This window comes from Canis aureus, chromosome 12, assembly GCF_053574225.1.
Source record: "Canis aureus isolate CA01 chromosome 12, VMU_Caureus_v.1.0, whole genome shotgun sequence".
NCBI classification, from domain to species: Eukaryota; Metazoa; Chordata; class Mammalia; order Carnivora; family Canidae; genus Canis; species Canis aureus.
In genome coordinates, this window is record NC_135622.1 from 44,838,594 (window position 1) to 44,852,886 (window position 14,293).

A 14,293-nucleotide genomic window follows, 5' to 3' on the forward strand; every position below is an offset into this window, starting at 1 on the left:
TGCTCAGGTGGGGATGATGTCATCCGCCTTTCAGGGCAAGGAGAGGAGGATTGAGGAACACCTGGGCGCGGGGAGGACCTTCCCGCAAAGTGGAGGCTTGGGTGCCGGGCGCCACGGCGAGAACCCGCTGCAGGCCTTGCAGTCCTTTTGGAAGACGGGAGAGCCCCGAGCGCCATGCATGGGAAGCACGGCCCCTCCCTGCCGCCAAAATCGAACCACCGGCGTCCAAGATTGAAGGATACTAAAGCCAGCCCCAACCCGACGCTGCCTCTTCCTGGCACTCTCTTTTCATATGCCTTAAGCCCTTCCTTCGGGCTCCCCCCATCAGGCTTTATGCTTCCCTCTTCCTCTCCTTCCTTTCTGTAGGTTAAATAGTCGTCCTCCTGCCCTGCCATTCCCAGTGTGTTGCACCGCCGCAAAGCACACCTAGAATGTCATGGCTGAGAAGTTGAACCTGTGGTTCGTCCTGATACAGGAGAAAACCCTGAGACATCTGGAAACAGGGATTGAGACAGAAGTAAAAACTACATTTTTACACCCTGCCGCCCCCCCCACCCGCAAAAAAATGCTATGTATATTTAATATGTAACTAAAATTGGTCTTTGAGGCAGTTAGGGTAATCACATTTCAGTCTCCCTTTTTTTTAAAAGCTTGGCTTGCGTTCTTCCCAATCACCCCTAAAACCTCCCTACTGAAAATGCTTGTCTTCTTTAATACACCTCGCCCTTCAGTTTGTCTCTATGATTGCTCTTGTTACTCAAACCTTATCCTCTATGGATCATTCTCTTTCCAGTTCGGAGTGTCTTAAGATAATACCAACAATTCTAATATAACTGTGCAAATCAAAATGAGCTATGGTCAGTGCTACACAGGTTTGTCATCAATTAAGGCATGACATTGTGCACCTCGGGGACTCCAATGATGGCGTGATTCTCCCATTCAAAATAAGTTTGATTAACTCAAGCCCCAGTATTGTGAAGCATTTTTTTTTAATGTCATGATTTTTAAATGTAGAAAGCCTAATTAATTCCACTACATAAATTTTGGGAATTAGGGCAGCTAAATATGGAAAATAAATTTTTAAAACTATGCTTTATCCCAGTTGTTTCGAGCAGTTATATCAATTAGCCTTTTCTCCACAGGCTCCATATTCTGAAACCTTAGGAATTAATTACACTTATTAACAAATTGTATTTATTATTGAGTCAGGATTGTAGAATTTTAGAGCTTTCATTTTTTTTTTTTTTAAGATTTATTTATTTGAGGGACACCTGAGTGCTCAGCAGTTGAATCTCTGCCTTTGGCTCAAGGCATGATCCTGGGATCCAGGATCCAGTCCCACATCAGGCTCCCTAGGAGGAGCCTGCTTCTCCCTCTGCCTGTGTCTCTCATGAATCATGAAAATATTTTTAAAAGATTTTTCTCTCATGAAATATATTTTTAAAAGATTTATTTATTTGAGAAACCATGCACATGCAAGGGGGCACGAGGCAGTAAATCCCAAGCAGACACTGTACTGAGCATGCAGCCAGAGAGGGGCTCATCCCACCACTCTGAACCAAAACGGAGAATCAGATGCCCAACTGGCTGTACCACCCAGGTGCCCCAAGCTTTCATATCTTTAAATCATAATTCAACTCTTGCATGTGACTTACAAATAAGTCTAAGGCTTAGAGGTCACACCATTAGTGGCAGAGCCAGCATTATGTGCGAGGGAAAAGGGAAGAAAACCTCTACAGGACATCACATTGCATGGAGGTGGCTCAGGCAGTACTTAATATTTGGCTTCCCTAAAGTTAATTAAAAGTTTTGCTGGAGTAAGACATAAGCATCAAGCTATATCTACCACTGAAGGTGTCTGGCATGATCAAGGTGTGAAAGATCTCTGACTCTAGGAAAAAAAAAAAAAAAAAAGAATAAAATGAGGGTCTATGTAGGCCTAAAAGGTAAACCTAGCATCCTGAAATAATATTTGATAAATGCTAAAACTTAGTGAAAGAAAATGCCAAGTTATTACTAGCTTAGGATATATGTAGTTTTAAAAATGCTCTGAAAAGACTCTACTCCAGGGGAGCCTGGGTGGCTCAGCATTAAGCATTTGCCTTCAGATCAGGTCATGATTTCAGGTGGGATCCAGCCCGGTATCGGGCTCCCCACTCAGCGAGAAGTCTACTTCTCCCTCTGCCTCTCCCCCTCCCCTCTTGCCCCTACTCATGTTCATTCTCTGTCTCTCAAAGAAAATCTTTAAAAAAAAAAAAAAGACTCTAGTCCAAATATTTGTAAAGCCAAGAAATAAAATAGGTATATTTATATGTTCATATTATTAGTTAAGGTATTATTTCTGTATTTTTCTAGAGAACACAAGCTGACCAAAGTCATGTTACGAATCTTCAGCTTCAACTTTCAGGACCTGCCTCTAAAGCTATAAGAAATCCCTGCCTTGGGGCAATTGGCCTGTTCTGTCTGAGGAACATGCAACTCTTGATCTTGGCTTCATGAGTTTAAGCCCCATGCTGAATGTAGAGATAACTTAAATATATATACACATAAGCTTCAAAAAAAAAAAAAAGAAAGAAAGAAATCCCTACTTCAAAAGATACTGACTCAGGATCATCTTTCCTCCTCTTCCTGCATATATTTTCTATTCTTTATACCTGATTTCTTCCTTTAATTTCTCCACCCCTTTGCTCTCTTTGTTCTCCTTAAAAAATGGAGTTCTTCCCTTGAGTGGCAGTTCCACTGTTAGGTCATCACCTTGCTGTAAAACCTACCATTCCAATCTCAGGGCTTTTGCCCATTTGCTACTGCCTGTTTCCTGTGTTCACACACCCAACCTTCAGCAAGGAAGTCCATGAAGAAGGTCTCTTTTAGACATCCCTGATGCCCAGAGGCTGCAACTGTTCTTATCACCATTCCCTGCCAATATTCTGCCCTGACTACCTATCTTGACTTGATCCTACTTCTTGTTAGAGAATGATTGCCCCATGAGCCTTCCCCAGTACATTGCATTGTTTGTTCTAAACTTCTCCAGGGGGGCAGCCTGGGTGGCTCAGCGGTTTAGCACCTGCCTTCGGCCCAGGGCGTGATCCTAGAGTCCCAGGATCAAGTCCCATATCGGGCTCCCTGCATGAAGCCTGCTTCTCCCTCTGCTGATGTCTCTGCCTCTCTCTCTCTCTCTCTCTCTCTCTCTCATGAGTAAATAAATAAAATATTTTTTAAAAAAACTTCTCCAGGGATACCTCAGTTCTGAAATACTGGGCTCCTGAGTGCTGGCACTTAATGGCCAGTCCATACCAGTGAGCTTTATTTCCCATCCTGGTTTCCATATATTAGTCTCCAGATGACTGAACTAGTCATCTTTTCTGCAGTTACTATGCATCTTCTTGATTTCATGCTTAGTTTCATGTGGTTCTCTCCATCTGAAATGCACCCTCTCCTCACCCCACTTATATATCTCTTCAGCCTTCAGCATAAAAGTCCTCAGCATAGGCTGTCTTCCCCAACGCTCTTGCTGGGGAAGGAACTTGTTTCTCTTATGAACTCCCATAGCACTTTAAAAAAATCAATTGTTTCTCCTTTCTTATTTCACAAGTAACATAGAACCTATAGATAAGAAAAACACAAAATATTAATTATTAAAAAAACTACCCACAGGAGTGTCTGGCTGGCTCAGTTCATAGAACATGCAACTCAATCTCAGGGTTGTGAGTCTGAGCCCCACATTGGGCATAGAGCTTACTAAAAAAATTTTAAAAATAAAAATAAATAAATAAAATCTTTAAAAAAAATGTAAAGGAAAGCTTGGGTGACTCAGTGGTTGAGCATCTGCCTTCAACTCAGGGCATGATATCGGAGTCCTGGAATTGAGTCCCACATCAGGTCCCTTGCATGGAGCCTGCTTCTCCTGTCTCTGCCTCATTCTGTCTCTCATGAATAAATAAATAAGATCTTTTTTAAAACATGTAAAAAAACCAGGGCCCCTGCGTGGCTTAGTGGGTTAAGTGTCTGCTTTCGGCTCAGGTCATGATCCCAGGGTACTGGGATAGAGCCCTGCATTGGCTCCCTCCTCAATAGGCAACCTGCTTCTTCCTCTGTTGCTCCCCCTGCTTGTACTCTCTCTGTCAAATAAATAAATAAATAATTTTTTTTAAAAATACACCTTGAGTTGGTTAGATTTAAGGTTCTATATCTGTCCCTTTGTTAAAAAGAGACCTGTTGTAAGTTACTTATATCTCTAAACCTGTTTTCTCATCTGTGAAGTGAAAATAAGATAGAAAGTACCGTAACATTGTGTGAGGATTAGATGAGACACAGTGTTTGGCCTTTAGTTAAGCCTCAGCGATGTTATTACCGCCACAAGAACTAACACAACTTTTTCCATTTGAGGATCATTGGCTTGTTGAAAAAAGCAAAACTAGAGGGGCATAAATCTTAACAAATTACATGTTTTGAGACATGAAATGCATTCTGTTAATCCATGGTGACATCCTAGACAGGAAGGGATCTTTGCAACTTTATGCCTCACTCCCTGCATAGAGTCTGCTTCTCCCTCTGCCTGTGTCTCTGCCTCTCTCTCTCTTTCCCTCTCTCTCTCTCTCTCATGAATAAATAAAATAAAATCTTTAAAAAATGTAAATATGTAAACTAACCTTTTTATAATGTCTAAAGAAAAACAAAAGAATCATCTAAGGCAAAAAGAATCATCCAAGATAATCAAGGATGATTATCTATTTTCTAATAATTGACTCTTCAACTAGGTAATAAAGTATTAGCTGGGAACCCTGGGTGGCGCAGCGGTTTAGCGCCTGCCTTTGGCCCAGGGCGCGATCCTGGAGACCCGGGATCGAATCCCACGTCGGGCTCCCGGTGCATGGAGCCTGCTTCTCCTTCTCCCTCTGCCTATGTCTCTGCCTCTCTCTCTCTCTCTGTATGACTATCATAAATAAATAAAAAAAAGATTTAAAAAAAAATAAATAAAGTATTAGCTGCTTTATTTAACTGCTCTATTAACTGCAATTCACATTATTTAGAAAATGAGAGCATCAAGAAATAAACAAACATAGTGGTTCTCTTTTAACATGAAGACATGCAGTAGGGGCACCTGGGTGACTCAGTGATTGAGCATCTTACTTCAGCTCAGGTCATGATCCTGGGGTCTTGGGATCGAGTCCCACATCAGGCTCCCCTGCAGGGAGCCTGCTTCTCCCTCTGCTTATGTCTCTGCCTCTCTCTTTATGTCTATCATGAATAAATAAATAAAATCTTAAAAAAAAAAAAAAAGACATGCAGAATAAACCCCTGGGTGGATCAATGCAAAACAGGGCTATAAGGGCACGCTTTATCCATCACAGGAACTGGAATTTTTATAGCAGCAAAAGTCAGAGCTCTGAAGAGCAAAAGAGGCTTTAGATAAATTGAGACGGAAAGACAGGAGGGGAGAGCACAGGGCATGGTGACTTGACCTGCATGAGATGGTCAGAAAATTCACAGAAGCACCAAAAGTCAGAAGAAAACAGAGTTAAAGAGAAAAAGCACTTTCTAGAGGCAGAACAAGAGGACAGGAATGCTTTAACCCTTTTCCAAGGCAAGAAATTTGAAGCCACACTTGTGACTTAAAAATTCATGGACTTGGGCAGCCCCAGTGGCTTAGCAGTCGCGCCGCCTTCAGCCCAGGGCGTGATCCTGGAGACCCAGGATCAAGTCCCACGTCAGGCTCCCTGCATGGAGCCTGCTTCTCCCTCTGCCTGCCCTCTGCCTCTCTTTCTCTCTGTGTCTCCACGAATACATTTTAAAAATCTTAAGCTGAGTGAAGTAAGTCAGTCAGAGAAGGACAAACATTATATGTTCTCATTCATTTGGGGAATATAAATAATAGTGAAAGGGAATATAAGGGAAGGGAGAAGAAATGTGTGGGAAATATCAGAAAGGGAGACAGAACGTAAAGACTGCTAACTCTGGGAAACGAACTAGGGGTGGTAGAAGGGGAGGAGGGCGGGGGGTGGGAGTGAATGGGTGACGGGCACTGGGGGTTATTCTGTATGTTGGTAAATTGAACACCAATAAAAAATAAATTTAAAAAATCTTTTAAAAAAATTCATAGACTTACGGCATGGTACAATGGAGTCATAGTGATCTGATCTTGAATCCCTGTTACATCTCATTTAGCTGGATCTTCTTAGACAATTACTAATCATCTTGAACTTCAACTTCTTCATCTGGAAAGTGGGGTTATCAGTAGTTGCCAAACGAAGCTATCGTGAAGATTAAAATAATCCATGTAAAGAAACTGACAGTGAGGCTAGCAGTCTCTTAAACATTGACTCTCTTCCCCCTGAAAGATGTAAACCATCTAAGGAACCACTGTTGTATCTTCTATAATACCTAGATCAGGGTCTTTTATATAATAAGGGCTCAATACATATAAATGAGATTGAATTACATCTGCATCAGAGGAAATCTTGAAAGGCGTCTAAACTAATATCCTGCTCTGTGCAACAATGCCCTAAGCAACCAATGGCCTGTCCAGTCTCAATACTACCAGTGAGTTTGCTGATGCTGAGAGGACTGATTCTAGTGCTAGGTATTTCTGATGGAAGTGTTCCACATACTGAATCTAATTGTGCTTTGCTGGAACATCACCCATTTGTTTTAGTTCTGTACTCTGGAGCAACACAGAATAAACTTTTCCCCACATTCACATGACAGCTCATCAACTCTTTGAAGATAGCATTGGTATTTTCCTTTAAGCTGCTCCAAACTTAGGTGCCTAGGTGGCTCAGTTGGTTAAGCATCTGACTTTTGATTTCAGCTAACGTCATGATCTCAGGGCCATGATCTCAGGGTTGTGAGATCAAATCCCACATCTAGTGGAGCATGGTGTCAGCTTGAGATTCTTTCTCCCTTTGCCCCTCCTCCTGCTCCAGCTCTCTTTCTAAATAAATAAATAATCTTAAAAAAAAATAAATTCCTTAAAAAAAAAAAAAGGCTGCTCCAAGCTAACTCTTTTCATGTAAGGTAACTCTCAGATAACTATCAGCTCTACCATTTTGGTTTGCATATGTCTCCTCCAGTGGAATGTGACACTTATAATTGAATATTATTTGAATCGAGCATATAACCATAGGGAAAAGGGGACCTGGGGGCTCAGTGGTTGAGTATTTGGCTCAGGGTGTGATCCTGGGATTGAGTCCCACATCAGGCATCCCTGGGGGAGCCTGCTTCTCCCTCTATATTTCTGCTTCTCTCTGTGTCTCTCATGAATAAACAAACAAAATCTTGGGGGAAAAAACCCTATGGAAATTCCCAGATCAGGCTACCACTGCAGGTTATAGAAATCAGGGCCAATAGGGATATTCCCTATGACTGAGGTGATTTGGTACCTGATTGAGAAGAAGCCACCTTCCAGATGAATAGCTACTGAAGCTATTCAATAAATTATGATAAAAATTACCTCTTACATACACAAATTTAAAATAAACAAAGGAGAAAAAATAATAAAATAAAATAAACAAAGGAGAGAAATGGTAATTCACAGGAGTAGAAGAATGTATGGAAAAATGTTCAAATTCACTTGTAATCTGAGAAATTCAAACAAGATAGTATTTTCTGCCCATCAGAATGACAAAAATTAAAGGATACCAAGTGTTGGTGAAGATATGAAGGGACAAGAACACTCATGCATAACTGGTGGGAGTGCAGTCTGGTCAAGCTATTCTGGAAAGCAATGAGACAATATTTAATAGACGACATACATGCCTATGACTCGATAATACCACTCGTGGGTATGTCCCTGAGAAATCCCCACATTGGTTCATCATGAATATGTTTGTGGCAGCTGGATGTTGGAATCAATCTAAGCACTTGTTACTAGGTGGTAAATAAAATGTGGAGAATGCATATTGAGCTAATCCAGATCACAAAAGCTTGCCTGGGTGTTGAAAATTGGCTAATATTGGGGGTCCTGGATGGCTTAGTCAGTTAAGCGTCTGACTCTGGATTGCAGCTCAGGTCATGATCTTAGGGTCATGAGATGGAGCCCCCATGTTGGGCTCCACGCTCAGCAGGAAGTCTACTTGTCCCGCTTCTTCTGCTTCTCTCCACGCTTGCTCTCATTTCCTACCTCCCTCTCTCATAAATAAATAAATAAATAAATAAATAAATAAATAAATCTTTAAAGAAAAGAAGAAAATTGGCTAATATGACAACTTAGACCCAAGGCAACATTTTTACTCCAATTCATTAATAAACTGGCAACCAAGTAAAGCAAAGAGCAATGCCTTCCAAGTTCCTAGCATGCACATGCCCAAACTCTGGTGATTAATGCAGGCCATTTAGAGGGAGAAAGACAGGTCTAAAGAGTTCAGAGTCAGGACTAAGTTTTTATAGGATTAGGTTGGTGAGAGGCTGGGTCAGCTTTCAATGGCCTATCCTCTACCATGTAAGAAAATTCTCTACTGGGGCACCTGGGTGGCTCAGTGGTTGAGCATCTGCCTTTGGCTCAGGTCATGATCCTGGGGTCCTGGGATTGAGTACCCTCTCTCTCTGTGTCTCTTGTGAACAAATAAATAAAAAAAGAAAGAAAGAAAGAAAGAAAGAAAGAAAGAAAGAAAATTCTTTGCTGTACTATTGGGCCAATAGCAGGCCTGTCCAAGTCATACCTCACACGCTATAAAATACTGTGTAGCAATATTAAGCAAGTAACTAGTTGCATGCTCAGCAACTGGAACAAAGGAAACAAAATGATTTCTAGTACAATGCTATTTGTGTAAATTAAAAACATACTAAACAATATTGTATGAGGTTTCAAGCAAATTTTTTTTAAAGATTTTATTTATTTATTCATGAGAGACACGGGGGGAGGGGTGGGTGGGAAGAGGCAGAGAGAGAAGCAGGCTCCATGCAAGAAGCCATATGTGGGACTCAATCCTGGGACTCCAGGATCAGGCCCCAGGCTGAAGGCAGGCACTAAACCGCTGAGCCACCCAGGGATCCACTCAAGCAAATTTTTTTTTAAAGATTTTATTTATTTATTCATGAGAGACACAGGGAATGAGAGAGGCAGAGACACAGGCAGAGGGAGAAGCAGGCTCCATGCATGGAGCCCAACGTAGGACTCAATCCCCGGTCTCCAGGATCACACCCTGGACTGAAGGCGGCGCTAAACCACTGAGCCACAAGGGCTGCCCACCTCAAGCAAATTTAATTAAGTACATCAAACACATCACAGAGGGAACCTGTGGAAAGGAAGAGCAATGAGAGGGGAAGAAGGGGAAAAAATATGAAATAAAATAAAATGGGAAGGACCTTGCACAGATTAAAAATGTGAGTAGTCCATGTGCAAATAAGTGAGGAAGGTGGTTGATTCAGTGCTCTGCCTCCCAGATCTAAATGTTTATTTTTATTTTCATTTATTGTTTTTTAGAGAGAGGGGAGCAGAGGTAGAGGGATAAAGAGAACCAGATCCAAATTTTTAAACAAAACAAAAGTGAGGAGGGGATTCAGTTGTACCTGGCGGTGGAGGAAATCACTACTGATGCTCCTTGTAGATATGAGCGAGAAAAAAAAAAAACAAAAAACTAAATATTTGGTTTGGTCTGAAAAAAGAATAGATTTTGGCTGTTTGTTGTTATGCCTATTACCACACAACCTAATAATAGTTATGTAAATTTTAAAATTTGTGACGGATTTATTTGATCACATTGATTGATTATGGAAGCTCAGACTTCATGGAATCCTCCGTTTGAGAAGCTGGGAGCTCAGCTTTCAGCTATCAGCTGTCAGCCCTTGCCCAGTCCTGCTTTCAGTACTTTGGACCAAGCACCCAGTTGTTTACAGGCTGTCCCCCACCTCTTTCCTGGAGCCCAAGAGAGGGTGGAAGCATGGGATATGAAAAGCCTCATTGCTACATAACAATTGAGTTAGACACTACCAAGATATTATCTGAGGGCAGCCATTTCACTTTCAAAACTACTCCAAAGAAGAAATCAGGCCTTTGGGGCACCTGCATGGCTCAGTGGTTGAGCGTCTGCCTTCGGCTCAGGTTGTGATCCCAGGGTCCTGGGATCGAGTCCGTACAGGGAGCCTACTTCTCCCTCTGCCTCCCTCTGTGTGTCTCCCCTGAATAAATAAGTAAAATATTTTAAAAGAGAAAGAAAGAAACCAGGCCTTCGCCATGTAGTTTGTACATCTAGCATTCTACTAAATAAAATTTTTAGGGCAGCCCCGGTGGTGCAGCTGTTTGGCACTGCCTGCAGCCTGGGGTGTGATCCTGGAGACCCGGGATCGAGCTCCCTGCATGGAGCCTGCTTCTCCCTCTCCCTCTGCCTGTGTCTCTGTGTCTATGAATAAATAAATAAAATATTTTTAAATAAGTAAATAAAAACTTTTAAAAAGATGGAACTTTTTTGCCCTACTTGGGGCAATGGTATCCATGACAGCTAGGTGGAAATCCTATGTGGATTTCTTTGCCTTGTTACCACCACAGCCAGTCTCCCAGCCCTCACTCATATTCATACTCACTTCCTTGTGGAACAGACATTTGTCAGGTCTTTGGCTGCCCAGCATCAAACTCCTCCCTTTGACAAGCGAACACCCCACCACAAGCAACTACGATGTAGAGCCCTCCTCCCACCGTATTTCCCTTCCCCAGCACCTGCTCCCCTAAACACACATCTCAGCTGTGGGGATATCAGCTGGACCGTACCAGCCTGAAGCACCAGCTTAAAGCTTTGGTACAGAGGCTGATGACACAAAGCAGCAGGCACAGTGTGGCATGTCCTGAAGAGGCAATGGGGTACAGCAGTACTTGGTTCCTAGGGCACCTGCGAGCCCCAGAGCTGGGCAGCATCCCAGGTGCAGTGCTGCCCACCCTGGTGCTGCAGGCTGCATCTCTGGTGTGCATGGGGCAGCTATGGCCTCACATACCGTCGGCATATGCCACCTGTCTCTGTCCCCTAATTCCTTAGCCTTCTCCAGCCTTCTCAGTAATTCTGAGAACTTCCCAATAACCTTTCAATAAATTTATTTTCTGCTTCTATTGACCAAAGTCAGTTTGTGTTGCAACCAAGATCCCTGACTATCACAATTATTTCTGGTAGAACTCCTACAGTGACCCCTTTTTTGCCTGCCATTCCCTCCATGTCCACTTTCTCTTTCTCATTTTCTGCTGACCTTGCTGCATGGACCTGCCACACCTCTGCTCACACTTAGCCTGTGTCTGTCAGTCTCTCTCATATGGCTGCTGTACCTTTGCTCTCTCTTTCACGTGACTCCATAGCCTCCCTCTAGCCCCCTTCCTAGGACTTAGACACCCTGTGCTCCCAGCCCATCTTGAGGCCTGGACAGCTAGGCAAGTCATCCTAACCCTGTTGCAATGTCAGCACCGGATCTGGTGCTGAGAGAGGAGAGCGTCCCTAGATGCTACAAGGAGGGGTCACTAAAAGGAAAGAGAGATACAGGCAGAGAAATGGGAGGGTAGCAAGACTTCCTATTTTTATTATTTAAGTATACAAATTGTCATTTACTGAGTTCTTGCACAGTGCTGGCCCCTTATATGCATGACCTCACATTAATACTTTAAGGTAGGGACTATTATAATCCCATTTTCATGTGAGGAAACGAGAGTTTAAAGAAGTTAGGGTGCCTGGCTGGCTCAGCCGGTGGAGTATGCAACTCTTGATCTCAAGGTCTTAAGTTTAAGCCCCACATAGGACATAGAGCTTACTTTAAAAAAAAGAGTTGGGGTGCTTGGGTGGCTCAGTTGGTTAAGTGCTCGACTCTTGTTTTTGGTTCAGGTGGTGATCTCATGGTCAAAAGATCAAGCCCTGCCCTGCGTCAGGCTCTGCAGTCAGCAGGGAGTCTGCTTGGGACTATCTTTCTCCCTTTCCTTTGCCCCTCCCCCTCCTAAAAGAACTAAATCTTAATAACAAAAATTTTTGAAGAAGTCAAGAGGCATGGAATGGATGAAGCCTGGAATCTCCTTCAAAACAGTTGGAAAGAGGAGAGACAAAACAAGGAGTGATAAAACAAGATTGGCCAAAGGTTGTTTATTGTTCAAGCTGGATAATAGATATATGGAGATTCATCATACTATTATGTCTAATTTCGCTAATTTCTCTATAGTCTAAGTTTTCCATAATTAAAATTAAATATTGCTTTCTTTTAAGTTAAGAAACTTGATCAAAGTTATACAAAGAATAAATGATAAAGTTGAGTTTTGATTCCAGACCCTCCAGACTTCAACACCTGCCCTCTTAACCTCTACACTGGATTCTTTTTCTTTTTTTTAAGATTTTATTTATTTGAGAAAGAGAGAGTAAGTGAGCAAGAGAAAGAAGAAGCAGGGGCAGGGCAGAGGAAGAAACAGACTCCCTGCTGAGCAGGGAGCCCAACATGAGGCTTGATCATGGGTCCCAGGATCACCACCCAAGCTGAAGGCAGACGCCCAACCGACTGAGCCACCCAGGCACCCCTCTACACTGGATGCTTGACAAGGAACCTAACAAGACCTAAGAGAAAGAGCTTAGTGATTTTCAGAAGCTTCAAAGGGGATTCAGAGATCTCTCAGCTAATTTCTGTTCTGGTTTTCCTGGTAAATTTTGGCAAGGATCAACAGAATATGGCCAGATATTAATTCCCCATATCTAGAGCTTATTATAAAGAAGATACAAAAAAAAAAAAAAAAAAAAAAAGAAGATGCCCTCATTTTCTCTGCCTGTTTCTGAGGAAATACAGAAGCAGCCCATGAGAGTCTTTGGTAGCCAAAGTTTTCTAAAACCACCCAGGCAACAGCTGTCCTTGGACTGTCACCTGTCTTGCCAGGCCCTGAGTCAGCGCCACTTGCCCTGCCCAGCCCCCACTGCTGAGCCAGATGGGACTTGCCCTTTTCTGGCTGGGCTGAACCGGTTGGGCCAGCCCAGCCCTGCCCTGCCCCAGCATCTTCCTAAGTGTATGGGTTCTTGCTTCCTTACTCTCACCTGGGGTTCCTACCTTTGCACCTCTTTTGTCATCCCAAGCAGCAGACTCATGCCTGGAACTTGAACTCTGAAGGGAGGAGCCAAAAGACCACCTCCCAGGGATCCCTGGGTGGCATAGTGGTTTGGCGCCTGCCTTTGGCCCAGGGCTCGATCCTGGAGACCCGGGATCGAATCCCACGTCGGGCTCTGGTACATGGAGCCTGCTTCTCCCTCTGCCTATGTCTCTGCCTCTCTCTCTCTCTCTCTGTGACTATCATAAATAAATAAATAAATAAATAAATAAATAAATAAATAAATAAATAAATAAAATTTAAAAAAATAACAAAAAAACAAAAAAAACAAAAGACCACCTCCCAGATGTTGGAGACATGGACAGGTCCCTGGAATTTGTCTTTTGACAGAAAAAATGAGCTGAGTACCAGCATCTCCTACTATCTACAAAGGAAATCCCCCTTCTCTGGGTGACTCTAGGATTTGCTTTAGGAGAAAAGCATTAAAAATATATATATAAAGACACTGCTCCTTTGCTGTAGAGGAGGATTCCACCCCTAGGCTCAAGCCCAGAAAAGACTGGGTTTGGGGAAATACAGAGACCAAATTTTTGATCTGTGTTTCTGTGTGGAGAAATTTCTGTGGGCCTTCCCATCACTCCCTTCTCTTGGTTTAGACATAAAGCCACAGCAAGTGTGCTCAGTAAGCCTGGCACTGGAAGACTGGACAATGCAGACACTGACCCCACTACTAAGTCACCAGGGTTAGCTTTCTCCCTAATGTCAGCCCTGTCCCACAGGCATCCAAGGCTAGCCTGCTCAGAATCCGGGCCCTGCCACGTGGGCATGTGTGACCCTAGGATAAGAACTAACCTCTTTGAGCCTCAGTTTTTGTCATCAGTAAAATAAGAATAAAATACTCACCTTGTAGGTTTATGGCAAAGACCAAAGTAGTGTATGTGAAGCACTTAGTAAGTACACAGCACTACTCGTTTCCTTCACCTAGCCTTGGAATTGCCTTCACCTTGCCTATCCTGCCCAAATAGGATTTGCCTCTCCTGGCCAAATTGGACTGATAGTAAAGGTTTTAGGCCTGAGACCACGCACTGGTCTCATGTCTTGATTCTAGACATTCACACCCACCCACACAGGCCAGCTGTTTCTGATCATCAAAATGCAAAATTCCAAGCATTATTTTCTTAAATTAAGAGTTTTGATTCATTTGTCCATGTCGATTAATGTTGGTTCCAAGTACCCATCTTTTTTCCCCAAACACCCAAAGGTAAATTATTTTAAATAATCCAATTTTGAAAATAAAATTAAATTAAA

General features: G+C 42.7%; 1 protein-coding gene across 1 annotated transcript in view; it reads left to right on the top strand.

The window, feature by feature from the left end:
- The window catches only part of ASXL2 (ASXL transcriptional regulator 2), a 334,480-nt gene that overhangs the window by 68,676 nt on the left and 251,511 nt on the right, over positions 1-14,293 (top strand). The gene's annotated exons all lie outside the window — the stretch shown is intronic.